The sequence below is a fragment of the Micromys minutus genome (genome assembly GCF_963924665.1).
Source record: "Micromys minutus genome assembly, chromosome: X".
Lineage (NCBI taxonomy): Eukaryota > Metazoa > Chordata > Mammalia > Rodentia > Muridae > Micromys > Micromys minutus.
Window position 1 is genome coordinate 105945086 of NC_137970.1, and position 15670 is coordinate 105960755.

The 15670-nt window shown below is 39.6% G+C and overlaps 1 pseudogene across 1 annotated transcript in view; it reads left to right on the forward strand.

Moving 5' to 3' along the window:
- Positions 1-4492: 4492 nt before the first annotated feature.
- LOC308415178 (embryonic testis differentiation protein-like) overlaps positions 4493-15670 on the forward strand; it is a 139711-nt pseudogene continuing 128533 nt past the window's right edge. The window contains exons 1-2 of the transcript in view: positions 4493-4569; positions 6409-6473. The product of the transcript in view is annotated as an embryonic testis differentiation protein-like (transcript). The remainder of the gene's footprint in view (positions 4570-6408; positions 6474-15670) is intronic.

The following is a 15670-nucleotide window of genomic DNA, read 5'->3' on the forward strand; positions in this document are numbered from 1 at the left end:
GCCATGACACCTGTGAACCACAGTCAGAACAAAAGGATACTGAAGCTTCAGTCGTGAAACACACACTTGGCACTAGCCAACAGCAGTCTACTTATGGTTAAGACACACCTAACAATAGGAAGGCCAGGCTTGAAAACCTACATAGCATCCCCGTGACAGTGAAGTCATCATCCATATTGGACGGGAACATGCAACCAGCTTAGTAACATAACTCCTAAGGTCAATTTTAACATTTGTCTTTAATCCCGCCGTTTGAGTTTCATCTTCGCCCCTTAACCAGCCAACTTATCTTTGTAGTAGATGGAAAACCGGATGGAAAACTCCAACCAATGAAAAACATGACGATATACAAACTGTCCCAGCACCTAAAGTTAAGGGCACATTATGGAACCGGGGAAAGAAAGATTTTAAGAGTTAGAAGTTCAGAGAGTTTTCTATGGGCTATGATCCCCTAGTAGTGTCAGAGACCCATAAATCGTCAACAATAGGAGTTGAGTAAGATGAAACCTAGAGATGTACAAGAGAGAGTGGAGAAAAGCCTATGGGCCACACCATTGCACAGAGGTGACTAAGGAATGCTGAGCAGAAAAATCATCTTCTCCAGGGAAAAGGGCATCAACAGGTTTTTCAATTGCAACTGGTCAGTGATGAAAACATATATACTATAATATATATTCCCAGCAACATTAAAGAGACTATGTAGATTATATATATTTTTATAAATATAACAAGTAACATTGAGTAAGTGAATTTTATATAATATATATATATAATATATTATAAAATATATACAACATATATAATATATAATATATATATAGTATATTATATAATTATATATAACATAAATTATATATTATTATTTATTATATATAATATATTATATAAAAATTATCTACTTCAAACTTTGTCCTGGTTTGTTTGGTTTGGTCTGGTTTTTTATTTGTTTTCGGGACAGCGTCTTTCTTTGGAACAGCCTTGGCTGTCCTGGACTCCAGTCTGTACATAAAGCTGGTCTCAAACTCACAAAGGCCCAATCTTCTCTGCCTTCCAAGTGCATGTGTCATCCCTACCCGGCTAAATAAATCTGTTTTAAAAATTATTAAAAAGGAAACACTACAATGTCAACAGACCAAAAGCATAAGATATTGTGGCTACTTCCAGCAGACAAAACCCCAAATGTTCACCTGGGGCCTATATTTTTACTATATTTTATTATTAAAGCTTATATTTTATTATTAAAGCTTATATTTGGATTCCTATAAGCATCATCAAAGCTTATATTTGGACTCCTATAAGCATTATCATAGCTTATATTTTGACTCCTATAAGCACTATCAAAGCTTATATTTTGACTTCCATAAGCATTATCAAAGCTTATATTCTGACTCCTATAAGTATTGTCAAAGCTCATATTATGACTTCTATAAAAATTATCAAAGCTTATATTCTGACTTCTATAAGCATTATAAAGGCCTTATCAAGGCTTATATTCTGACTCCTATAAGCATTATGAAAGTTTATATTTTGACTTCTATAAGCATTATCAAGGCTTACGTACTAACTTCTATAAGCATTATCAAAGCTTATGGTTGTATGAAATCTGACTCCTTAATCTTTCCCCAGAAGAAGTCTTCTAAAGTTGACTCCTCCGTCATAGCCAGGCCCCCAACCACATCCCATATTTTTTTACAAATTGAAATTTTACCACAGTCTAGAGACGGCCCCATGAAGCCCTGCTGGCGAAAACGAGATTCCGGTCAGCGCCCTGCAGGTGCCTGTTCAATGCACGAGAATCCCACACACACTAATTTAGGGTCACGTTCGCAGCCATCAGCAGTACCTGAAAAAACAAGGCTCTCTTCCAACTTGGCTGCACACCAGCCTCAGTAGCTTCCTAGGTCTCCAAGCAAGGCTTCTGCCCTCTGTGATGTCACTTCCGGTGGGCGGCGCCGCCAGTGCACATGTCCCCAGGCTCTCTGGCAGAGGTGAGGCTTTTTCTTCTGCATTGTTACATGGGCTTCTGCAAAAACCGTGGATTTTTATATCTCTTCAGTTCTTTGTCCGCAGGATTCTTCATTGTGTGTCTTTTAATTGTTTTTTTTATTAAACCTAAATGTAGAGATTCCTGAGGTCTAGCAAAGTTTTGACTAGTTTCCATGTGTTAAGTGTCATGGTTTAGCCATGGTTTAAGAAATACTCATAGTAGAATTAATATGTAGACATGTACCTGGGTAGTGGTGGAGTGTCAGCTACAACACATACTCATAATTTGTTCTGTTCATCTTCCTGGTTTACCGCTTTGTGCAAACTTTATTATTAACATACTTTGTACAGGTCAAAGATCGTGATTATAATTTTATGAGGTTTAAATGATTTCCTCTATATAGATGGTCATCCTGGCATTAAGTATTTTCTCCTTTTATTATTTATTCCATTTCTCTCTTTTTTTTTTTTTTTTTTGTCTAGCACTCTGGGCTGATCAGAGTGCTAGACAAAAGCTAGCATAGTCTGATCAGAGATGTGGTTTCTGAAGTTTTAATGTGTTGCTATTTCACAAATTAAAAGAAACCCCTTGAGTTACGTACAAAGAACACTGCCTGGTTCCCCCATTTTCTGGTGGGTGCCATACCACTACCTGGGTAGGACATGGCACAACAAACTCCAAGTGAAGCATGCAATCCAGGGCTGATCAGGGAACCTTCTCTACTTTAGAACCTCTTTCCTGACCATCCTTAACAGGATGACTACCCTCTGATACCACACACACACAGATACACACACAGACACACACACACATATTCTCACTCTATCCCTCCCTCCCTCCCTCCCTCCCTCCCTCCCTCCCTCCCTCCCTCCCTCCCTCCCTCCCTCTCTCTCTCTCTCTCTCTCTCTCTCTCTCTCTCTCTCTCTCTCTCTCTCCTCTCTCTCAATTTGCAACAGTGGATCCAGTCTCATAAGGTTCCAGTTGGTCTCATTCACAATGTTCAGAGAAAGAATCAGAATCAAAGACTTCTCTCTCAATCTAAGGTCTGGACTCAAGGTGTTAAATACAAGTTCAACCTCAAGAATAAGAGGGAAAGGAGAGAGAGAGAGAGAGAGAGAGAGAGAGAGAGAGAGAGAGAGAGAGAGAGAGAGAGAGAGAGGGAGGGAGAGAAAGAGAGAGACAGAGATAATGAGATAGAGAGAATGCATAGCAATAATAGCAAGATTGAGTAGCTGGGGGCAGAGCAAGGTAGGGAAGGTTTCTAGGATCTGCTTGTAATGTGTAACAGGGGAGTGTGATACCTGTGCACATTTAGAGATTCCAGAAGGAAGAGGTAATTATCTGACCAGTCTGCTGCAGGTCTTGAACTGGTTTCACAAGTTCCTGAGGAATGCAGGAATTTATCTGACCAATAGAAAGCCTCCTGTAAATTGAGGTCATTTCCGGATATTTGGACCGCCTTTTAAAAATATGGGAAACCGAGTTTCTTTTGAAACTGAGGGATGCCTGCTTTCCTCTCCCCACCTCAGCTCTGTGTTCTCAGAATTGGATTCTGAGGGATTACCTGAGAAACAGGAACTCTCGGACTGAGGTAAGGTGTGACTAAGTAAAAGTGCAGGAAGCTCGGTGGGGATGAGCTTGGGGTCTTAGGGTAGCAGATTAATAAAGAAGAATTATTGTTAAGAGTGGGGGAGAAGAGAAAGTGGCAGCAAAAAAACAAGGAATGGGGAGGAAGCAAGAAAGAAGGCTTGGGAAAGGCATGGAGGGCATAAAACTGACATGTAGTTAGTGAGATGGGAGAGAGTCGGGATATTTTTATGGAAGGTAGAATCATGGGGAGTAGGGTGAGAAGCTCAGGCTTACTGTAGAGCAGGAGTGGAAGCAGGGGGAACTGTAGATCTCTTGGAAGGCAGAGGTCTGAGAAAAAAAACCTGAAGAGATGCCCAAGAGCTTCTTGCAGTACAGTAGGAGGCTGGGCTGAGATTGGGGGATTCTAGGTAGCAGAGGAAGGCAGAAGAAAGAAGGTAGGGTGCTCAAAGGAAATCCCCGGTTCTGAGGAGGCAGGTAGCTGGGTGTGGACTTGGTAGAATGTGGTACAATTGAACGATATTGGGTACAGAAGGTTTAAAAAGGCAGGAGACGTGAGGAAAGGTTATATTGGAAAGCAGGCAGGAGGTTCATAAAGAAGGGTCACAGGCTAGGTGGGCAGGCTGCATGCTCAAGTGGAGGTCACAGATGAGAGGACATAGCCAAAGTTTGGCAGGGTACAGGACACCCGGTGCCTCAGAAGAAGGTTATAAGACTCAGGAAGTGTGCAGGATACTCAGTAAGTATAGTTCCTCAGCCAGGACAGAGGATCAGAACAGAATATGAATCTGCTAACAGAGGATGAGGCTCACAGTTCATGTAGAAAGCTGAAGGACAGGGAGGAGGCAGGCAGAGCTAGGGAGTACTACCTTAGGGGCAGCAGAAAGCCAGGACTGAGAGCCATGTTATCCTGGGAATATGGTATACAAGGGACAAGACCGAACACTGAGAACGAAGCTGACAGGAAGATGTGCAGTTCAGGTGGCTTGGGAAAGGTAAATTTTGGAGGAACTTAACAGGCAGCAGGAGAGAGTGGGTGGCACTGAGGAAGGGTGGAGCTAAAAGTAGTCCAAGGGATAGAGGCCAACCCAGAAGCTGATATGGACAGTAAATGGCCTGGAGCTTGTGATGCTAGTGAACTTAAGAGGCAGACATAGTATCATGGAGTATATGAGGCTGGGCTTGGGTACAATTAATTAGGTCAGGGGACAGAAGCAGGGAAACTGAGGAGTCTGCTGGACAGACAGCAGGAAACAGGGAAACACCTGTGGAGAGGTAGCAGATGAGAGGTAACCAAAAGCTGAGGAAAATGTAAGACTGTCAGAAGGACACATGGAAGAGGAGGGCAAGACACAGGAAGGGCATAAGAGGCAAGGGGCAAGGTAGGAGAGGATGACTGAGGAGATTAGGCCCAAGGCACTGAGTGAAGGGTAAAGGCTGACTGAGGAGGTCAGGGTGTTCTGGGAAAGGAATGCAGCTGTGGGAGGGCTTAAGACTACTGAATAGAGCCTGAGAGTCATGGGGGAAGGACAGAAGGCTGAGGCAATGTGCCAGAGGCTAGGGAGTACTGTTGCAGTGGTATTGGAGTTAGAAGTAAGGGGGGCTAGAGGGGAGCAGAAAGCTGTGGATTGGACAGGGACATAGTAGAAAGGTAGACAATGGCCAGAGGCCTATAGAAGCAGAAGAATCTCTTCTCCAAATTGTAAAATAACATGTTGTTTTAACTACCTAATATTTCTAATAATTTTATAGCACCAATAGAAAGTGGAAAAATGCTATTTCAAAGAAACTTGCTTAGTTATATTAGCACAAGACAGTCTATGTAGTCATTTATATATATATATATATATATATATATATATATATATATATATATATATATATATATCAATGAATACTCATAAGGAAACATTGATGAATGATTATCTCATTAAGAATATATAATAACAGTCTTATACCAGTGCATGCTGGTACATCCCTGAGATTGTGACACATAAAACAAAAGGCTGATGATCCCAAGTTAGATGATAGCCTGAACAACATGGTTAAATTAAAGTCTGGTTTCAGGGACCATTTTCTCCTTATCTAACTTTTTTTTTCATTTTTCTTGCCCCATGTGTCCACCCACATCTCACACTAGATTCCCTTTACCTCTCAAGCCCATGTATTCAGTTTTCTTCCTCTGCTCCTCTGGTGTTTGTTTTCCTCACCACACTTACATTCATCTTTTTTTTTTTTTTTACATTTCTGCAGATATAGAGACAGACAGTTAGGCAGGCTGTGATACACCTTGAGATCCAGGGTTTGCCAAAGAGAGATGGAGGTATGGGGAAAGAAGGTATAGAGTGGGAAATAGAGAGAACATGTGAGGACAGACAGAAATATGAATATAAAAATCGGTCACTATAGATATATCTTGACATGACATGCCTGCTACAAACACCTTCTCCCAGAATCTGTGATCACTCGCACAGAACTGACAAAATATTAACCAATAAAAATTCCATCCTGGACACACTGATTGCAGAAGGCCTCATGACACTCCACCCCAGCTGGGGAGTTTGCGACACATCACACATGAAAGGATGCTTGGAGACTTGACAATTCACCATCATATGTAAGTCGCTTAACAGACAGCCCAGCAGAAACACTTCTGTGAGGACCAATTCCTACTAAACATCACCGACATCACTTAAGTTCAGATATTGGAATATTGATTTTTTATTGCAGCGATTCTGGGGACAATAAACCACGTAGGAGATGTGTGGCTGAGGAATGGCATGTTCTCTACTATTGTCTTTAGATTTGATGTAATGATTGGTTATTTTTTTAAGCGTGACTTGCTGTGAGGTTGGAAGAATGATCCCTCAGTTTTCTTTTGACACCTCCCTCTCTCCAGGTAAATATCTATAAGTGTACCCACCATTAGTCACAAGCTCTCACTCAGACATTAAGCAAACGGGACGGGAGGGTCTCAAATTTTAAAGCTCCAGAACTGTTAGTAAATCAAATAGCATCTTTCAATTTATTTATTTCCTAGGCTCAACTCTTTTAGAAGAGCAAAATCAAAACTGAATACCTGCAGAAAATGGAGTCTAGCAAAACCTTCACTCAACCAAGCAGAATAGTTAGTATCTGTTGGGATTAAATCAGCTGCAGAAAATCTCAAGTTAGGCTTACAGCGTACGTGTATGATTTACCTTGTTATATGTAATGGTTTCAGTACCACCAACTTCCATTTCAGTTTCAGGAACTTTATATCTCCTCAAAATACTCAAAATTTATGTATTATCCATAAAATAATACATAAGCAATATAAGAAAACTAATAAAACATATTAATATCTATACGTAATTAGAAAAATTGATAAGGGGATCTAATGAGAGGTTTTAACAATTAATAAAGCTTCTCACTGACGATCCACATAAATATTATCATTGCAAGAAATCTTCACGATATTAATCTTGAGACCTGCATTGGATAGACATATAAAATTTGATTGAAATAGCCTTTGGTTACAAAGTTAACCATACTGATTAGGAAATAGTGTGTTGGCATCAAAAATCAATGAAAGTAAGTTGGCCATGTTTCCCATTAAAAGTCTCAATATTCTGTTCTTATGCTCCAGATTAAACAAAAAAGTTTTGTATTGTTCAAGGTTTCAGAGGAATCACAGTGTGGAGTTTAGCACATGTAGTATTATTTGGACTATGGTTATAGTCTATTAATTCCTCAAATTTCCTAGAAAATGATATGATTTATATGTATTTTTCTTCTCATACTTTTCATGAAGTTTGTTATTGGCGTTGTAGATCAAGAAAACCTTTGGAATGATACCTTTCTACTAACATTAGTTCATTTCTTAATTTATAGACAATCAAGGAAATCATCAAGAAAATAATATTTTGAAGACAGTACTTTCCAAATAACTTTTGTGACTTTTAAATGATCCTATTGTAATAAGAATGATTGGCTTTACAGACATATCAACACACAACTCTATATTCCCAGGGTTTTTCTGATGTTGATTTTACAAAATACTAGTCAGTAATATTAATTCACTTTCCTGGTTTCCAAAGCTGTCTGGGGTGGATAAAGTTGATTTCTACAATAGAAATTTCAGAGGACCCTTATGCTCACAGAAAACCTGAAGATAAAGGACTTATTTCCCCTGGATTCTTTGTGTTCAGAAAAGAACAGCCTGTACATTGCCTACCACAGTGAAACATTCATTACTACTTCGTAAACTACTGACACATATTTATTATCTGAAGACAATAGTTTAATTGTTTCTCTTGAGCTGCAGAGGTTTTTCAACCCCATCAGAGCAACATCAACCAACCAGAGCCCTAGAGCTCACAGGGACTAAACCACCAACCAAAGAGCACACATGGGGACTCATGGCTCCAGCGGCATGTGTAACAGAGGATGGTCTTTTGTCCTTCAATAAGAAGAGGGGCCCTTGGTGCTGTAAAGTGTCACAGAGATAAACAGGGTAGCATTTCCAGTGTTCCTTCTTTTAATTAGATCTGTGCATGCATGTATGTCTTCCTGTGATGCGATAGCCTTTTGTTGGCAGCCATAGCTATTAAGAAACTATTGCTGAAGACAGTACACAGAATTTAGAGACATGTTACAAATTGACTGATACATTCGCCCACTGCTGGCTACATCTCATAATACAGGCTGTGTAACCAGACCTGGATCCTAGATGGTGCAATACTGACCTACAAGGCAAGATGCTTCTTTAATATGACAATAGCATGGCCTGGATACCAACATTCTGGTCAGACTGGAGACCTATGTCATAGAGGTAATTTAATGCCTGGCAATGTTCAGAAGTCCATGGCTGGGAACATTGTAGGGCCTATGATAGAACTTACTCATCTTACTCATGTTTTTTTTTTTTGTTTTTGTTTTTGTTTTTTGTTTTTTTTTTTTTTTTTTTTTTTTTGCATGTTAGAGTTAGTTGCATCTCCTAATGTGCGCTAGCTAATAGCCTGGTGCCAAAAGGAGGCAACAGAGTCAGAGCTGGCCTGTAATATTGCTTTTAGGAGTCCCCCATGAAGACCACGATGCACAAGCACTACCTGTTACATAGGACCTAGGTGGGTCAAATGCACACTCTTTGTTTGGGAAGCTCAGTGTCTGGGCCACCAGGGCCCTGTGTCACTTGACATTGTATGCAGTTCCCTCAATCTCTGTCCCAGACTTTTGCTGCGCATCTTGTCAGCAGCACAGGTTCTAGGTCAAAGGTTTTGTGGTTAGGCTGGTGTCCCAATCTCTCTACTGAATGTCAAGCCAGTTACAGGCTCCAAGTCCCCCATTTCTAGGCATCTCCTGAGACTTTCCTTGGTCCAAGGATTCTGGATCATTCGAGAGATCCCCCTGCCCCAACCATTATCCTTCCCTTATTGTGAATATGCACTGATCGATGAGAACAGACTGTGTTTGTGTTTCAGCTCTTGTGCTGGTTCCTTCCTTCCTCAAGCCACGGGTCCTGTTGCATCTGTGCGAGCACAGAATATTGATTAAATTTCTCTCCTTCTTTAGAATGTCGATGAAATATTGATTAAATTTCTCTTTAGAATGCCTTGGTTTGTTGCCTCTGTGTATATATCTCTGTTCTCCTTTCTCTCCTCACATGTCACCAGACAGGGCCACCCTAATGATTGCCACTATCTCCACATAAAGCCAGAGTTTTGAGTTTTATCTATGTTTTATTTTGAAGTGATACAGTTCACCTTTTAAACACATGGGTAACCATTCCATGTCTGTGGAAATCCAAAAGAGCTCACTGGATGCTGGGTGCCTTCTAGGCTAAGCTATCCATACCAAAACCACACAGTCCTGTCTCTAAGATCAGGAAATGTTTGAACTTTACAGTTGTATGTTATTTGTATTGACTAGACCTAGTGTAGGTAGTTTACAGACAAATGATGCTGTAGGCCTGGATTCCTCAATGTTCTGTCCTCAGGGCTTTCTCCTCCACATACTTTGAGGGCAGGTCTTTTGAATTCTTCTTTATCTAGCCTTCACCTCAGAGCAGAGGTACAACTTGTATAATTGTAGATTAGCATTCAAACAAAGAGAGTAACAGAACAATGGTTGTATAGACTTCTTCCACTCTATCTCATGGTTCAGCAGATCTGCATGTAAATCACATTCAAGTTACATTTTGGACAGACTGACTCATGACTGCAATCTCAGGGTTGTTTGAGAGCTTGGGGCCAGTCTAGGCTGTGTATTAAGTTCCATGCTAGTTGAAATAAAAACAAAATAAAAAAATATAAAATACTTCAAAAGTCGATTATAAAAAGACACTTTAATAAGCTTTTTATAAGTATGTTATGCACATTCAAACACATTCATAGTTATATTCAAAATCATGTTCATTTGAAATCTTCAAAAGATGTTCATGTCTTAGTTAATATTCTGGTACTGTAAAGAGCCATCATGACCAGAACAATCCTGTACAAGAAAACATTTAACTGGAGGCTTGATCATTGTTTGAGATGCTTAGTCTATTATTATTATTATTATTATTATTATTATTGTTGTTGTTGTTGTCATTGTTGCTGCAGCAGTTGGAAGCATGGCGGCATGCACACACATACTCCTGGAGTGGAGATCTTTAAATCCTGATCCACAGGGAGCAGGGAGAGAACCTGGGAGGACATGAGCTTTGGAAACTTTGAATCTCACCCACAATGATGCACTTCCTCCATAACGTCCACACATACTCATCCTTCTAATTCTTCTCAAACAATGCCCTTCTCTGATGACTAAGAAGTCAAATATATGAGCATATGGGACCATTGTTATTCAAACCACCAAACTGTTAATATTCTATTCTTAATTCTTAATTCAGACAGGTCAAGAAATCTAAAAAGTTGATTGAAGAATGCCGGGTATTGCAACTCAGAGCTATCTGAGGCAGAAGAGTCAACACAAGTCTAATGCTAGCCTGGTCTACAGGGTGAGAGCCTGTCTTCAAACAAATAAACATCAACAAAACCAAACCCAGCATGCTGTTGTATACTCATAATTTTTTTGGATTAAAATTTTGTACTTATTACTAATATATATGCAGGAGTAGCCTGGAAAGTGCTAAGAATCTTATCAGATTGGTATTCTCCAAGTGGTACTGTAGGCAACCTTCTGATTCCTATAACATCATACTTTGAGTGAAGACATCGTTTTGCCTTCCACTGAGTGAGATATTGTAGCTTCTTAAATTCTCCAGCATAGGGATATGAGGTGCATTGAACCTAACCCTCAAAGAAACACGTATCCAGGGGGTGGGTAATAGGCAAGAAAGTAACTAGTTTCAGTAGGTATCTAGTGAAATAAAATTCAAACCCAGCGTGGTGTCCAGGTCTCTATAGCAATATGGCAAAATCATCATTTTTGTTAAGATAGCAAGTAAAAGAATGTCTTGATAAATGGTTATATGTGAGGGACTTGTAAAATAACTCAGTGGGTAAGGACACTTGCCCCAAAGCCTAACTACCTGCATTCAATCCTCAGAACCCACAATGAGAATAAATTCCTTAAAGTTGTTTTATGAAAAGTGAATGAAGACATGAACACACACACACACACACACACACACAGAGAGAGAGAGAGAGAGCGAGAGAGAGAGAGAGAGAGAGAGAGAGAGAGAGAGAGAGAGAGAGAGAGAGAGAAAGAGAGACAATGAGTGAATATTGAATAAATGTAAAGAAAAACTTGAAAGGAGCTAAGAGCATATTATCCCCATGTTAGTAATGTAAATGCAGCAGTTAGAGTTCAAAACTACTACTCTTCTAGGACATCGGCATAGTTACATGTCCTAACTAAATGTAAAATTAGAATGTTTTACCCTGAGGTTATACCCTGAGTAGTATTTGCTCTGCAATCTGGATTCCAGCATCCGTCCCTCAGACTACAATTAGACAGTTCCATGGCCAGCAAGATAGCTCTGTGGGCAAAAGGTTGGTTTTCAACCCTGATGATCTGAGTTGAATTTCTGGGACCTACATTGTGGAAGGATAAAACCAACTCTTAGTTATCCTCTGACCTCCAGGAAGAACATGGGAGACAGACATGTGTTCATGTGTATGATTATGTCATGTGTACACATACACACACACACACACACACCACAAAGATTTTTGACGAGGTGTTTAAAAAGTAATCTCTAGTTCAGCCACAACATGGCAGAGCTGCACAACTTTAGAACATTTTATTAACTTCTGTAACTAAAGTGTGTAATATTTTCATAATACTTGCAAAACAAAGATCAAATTCACCTGACATATGCTACCTTGAATAGACACCCAGAATATCACATTACTTTCTTCACGTTATTTTGCATTTATTTTAATGTAATTAAAAATTTAATGTATACTTACCTGCACAATATCTTGTTTCTAGTTTGCAACAAAATCTTGTGAAGGTCTTTTCAAAATACTAAATATTCTTTTATGACATTCTCTTCAATTTCATCCTTGGAATTTTTATATATGTAATTTGTACTCCTTGAACATATTTTCCACTAATTCCTTCTTCCTGACCCCTCATGGAACCCCAATTTCCTCCTCCGGTTCTCCTCAACTAACACAAATCTAGCATGACTGCTCTTTCTTATTTCAGATTATTACCTTTATTAATTTATTTTCAGTGAGACTGAGGTGGGATATTCACGTGCCTCAGCACAAGCATACAGGTCAGAATACAACCTTACAAAGTGGTTTTCTCCTTCCATATGTGTTCTGGTGGTACAATTCAGGTTGTCAGTCTTTGTGGCAAGCCCATTACCTACTGAGCCATCTATTCCCTTATCCCCTCTTCTGAAATATACTTTTATTAACTTTAAACATGTGTGTGTACATTTGTATCTGTGTCCATGGGTAAAGTTACCAGAGGAATCCAGGGAAAGGAACAAATGTTAGATTTCTTGGAATTTCAGTGAAAGTGTTTTAGGATGTAGCCAATGTGGGTGCTTGGAGTTGACCTTGTGGGTACTCAGAATTGAATTAGTATCCCTGGAGCTGGGGTCCTCTGTAAGATAACTATACGATCTTAATTAATCACTGAGCCATTTTTTCGGGCCATTCCTCTTTTGAGAAGATGCCCTAGGTAGTCCAGGTCCAATTCACCATCTAGCATATCTTGAGCTCATAAGCCTCTTGCTTACCCTTATGCAAGTGCTAGAAATAGAAGCATGAGAATCCACACTTGACTCTAGGGTACTATTTTTAAATGCATACTTGTTACCATTTTTTTTAAGTCTGCGATAAAGTTTTGTGGTAGAACCCTTGCAAGCCCAAAGCCCTGGCTCTATCCCCCAGGCACAGAAAAGGAAGCTGGAGAGGGACTGTGACAAGTACATGAACACACACACACACACACACACACACACACCGTCACACATAAAGAGGGACAGAGACAGAGAGACACACTAATGAATAAATAGATCAATGTAAAGAAAACGTGAAAGGAGCTAAGAGCATATTGTTGCCGTGTATAGTATTGTAAATGTTGCAATTAGAGTTCTAAACTACTATTCTTTCAGGACAGGAGGAGAAAAAACAACAAGAACGGTGGTGGTTTTGGAGGTTAAGACTGAACTATACAGGAAACCACTGACAACAGTCAAACCAGAAAGACAATATGTAAATTGTCATGTTAAGATTGTTTTGCATGTCAATAATTAAACCTTTGGCTTAATGTACTCATTGCTAAAAGAGGGATTGTAAGGAGGATGTAATTTTTTTCACTGGGACACACTCTTTCAAGTTGTTTTCCAGACAGAAAGACAAGATATTTCAAGCAGTCCTGTGAAAAGATGCTATGATGAATGCTCTCTCCCTTGCAATATTATTCCAATTTTGGAAGTTTGAAAACTAAATAAAAGTTCCACCTCTTCAACAATCAAATCTAAAGGCAACACCAGGACTGCATTTTGGACATCAAGTGTGCTAAGCACTTGTAAGCCAGAAGTGAGCGAAGCAGATATTCCAATTCTTATGTTGGAAGGCCATGGGATGGGCCAAAAAACTAAACCTATAAAGTCATTAGATATGGAGAAGTGCTGCAGACAGAGAAAAATGGGGTAGCACGGTTTAGTGGCTATTGTTGAGCAAGGTTTCACTGAGCTCCTCAGCAGCTGTGTTTCTTTGTGTGTGAAGGGGAGTGGGTATAAATGGAAGGGTATGGAACACTTGCAGCCCAAGAGCTGTTATCCTACATTCTGAAAGTACACATTGATTTCCTGCATCCCTCTCTCCCAGTCAACTATTCTGGAACTCTGAGGTTTACCCATACTGTTTCTTCTCTCACTGCACAACAAGATTACAGGTGCAGACTGACATCCAGAGCCAAGGTAAGCTTATAGGAGACGGAAACACAGCAAAGATCTCACAGGCCCCTAAACAGAACTGGGTCCATCATCCTTGCTTGCACAGAATTGATAGCATATCTCATTGCAAATGGAGTATGTGTCCTCATTGAGGATCAACTAGAACAAATTAAAAAGTCTTTCAGCTGATGCATGTTTTTAAAGCATAACAGGATCTTTTGATGACCCCAGTGGATGAAACCCAGGTCTGACTCAAAAAATATAGTAGGCTTCAGTAGTCAGTGAAGTTAATCCGAGATAGTGGCTCTGAGTTCCTTGACTCATGACAATGAAAATTAAAGGTGCAAACTCTTGTAGGAATAAGCAAAGTCAAAACAGACTTAACAGGAGTTATGTTAGAAGTACAAGATGGAGAGAAATTTAGAAAAGTCCTTAAAGTTGAAAGAGTTTCCAAAAAGGAAATTCATTGAGCTCCTTTGTCTAGGCATTTTTAACATGTCTTGGCAGAAACTGGGCAAAGTTTGTAGTAATGTCTTTTGAGATTGGCTAACTATTCATCCTTAGTTGCTTTGTGAATTATTGACCTTGACTGTATGATAACTGTTAGTCTTTGGCCAACTTTAGTACACTCTGAACATGGAAATGTCTTGTATTATACTAAATTCTTTTCAGTCTCACATTTATATAACCAGCTTGGGGCTTTACCTCGGGAGAAAGCTAACTCTGTCATAGTGCCAAGATGCAACTCTGCTATTTATTGGTTATAACATAGTTGAATCCTCAACTATGGGGTTGTAAGGTGCCAGTCCCAAAGCAGAAGCTTTTTAGAAACCATCCTAGTACCTTCTAAAGGTCTTCACTGGGTTTTTTCTTTTTCAGTTAAAGAATTATGAGGCAGTTAAAAACAAAAAAGAAAAAAGAAACAAAAAAAAAAACCAAAAAAAAAAAAATAAAGAAAATAAAACCCTCAAACATGACAGGCAGGATAATGGAGAATCTCAGACATAACGGATAAAGTGAATAGATGAAAAATACCTTTATAACAGATGAAAATAGGATATACACACTTTCACACGCTTACATATAAACATGAGATCACATACATAGACAGAGGAAAAGCCCTCCCCCAAAAAGTAGGAGGTTCTGAGGAAGCTGAAGTCAAATCTTTCCTGGAGGCCTGAGGGTTGTCAAGATCTTTAGTAGAATTGAATGTAAGGCCTTTCATCATAATTAGAGTTGGTCAATGTATATAAAGAAAGAGAAGCTGGTGAGCCCATTGCTTTGGGTAAATGTGTCATGGTCCAGATTGGACCATTCTTGTGGCAAGGATCCCTCTGACAGAAGGAGATGCCTTCCAGGCCTTTGTTTTAACCTGCCAAACCTTTGTTTCCATGAGGAGGGTGAGGAAGAAGCAAAATGTTTGTCATCTTCAGTATCTACCTGTGTCCCTTTTCCTGTTTGGCACCACATCAGGGATCTAAATCCTAGTTCTTCAATTCTTACTTCCAGTTTAGTCTGTTATAACAAGAATGTAAAGTTGGGTGGTGGTTCTCTACATCTTTAGTCCCGGAAATTGAGGACCTTTAGCTGGGTCTCTGAGTTTTGAGGCCAGTCTGGTCTAGCATAGATTACAAAAGGGGTTCTAGGACAGCTAGAGAAACACAGAGAAAACATGTCATGAAACAACCTCCTAAACAAAGAAGGAAGAGGAAAAAAAAGAAGGAGAAGGTGAAGGAGAAGGAGGAGAAGGA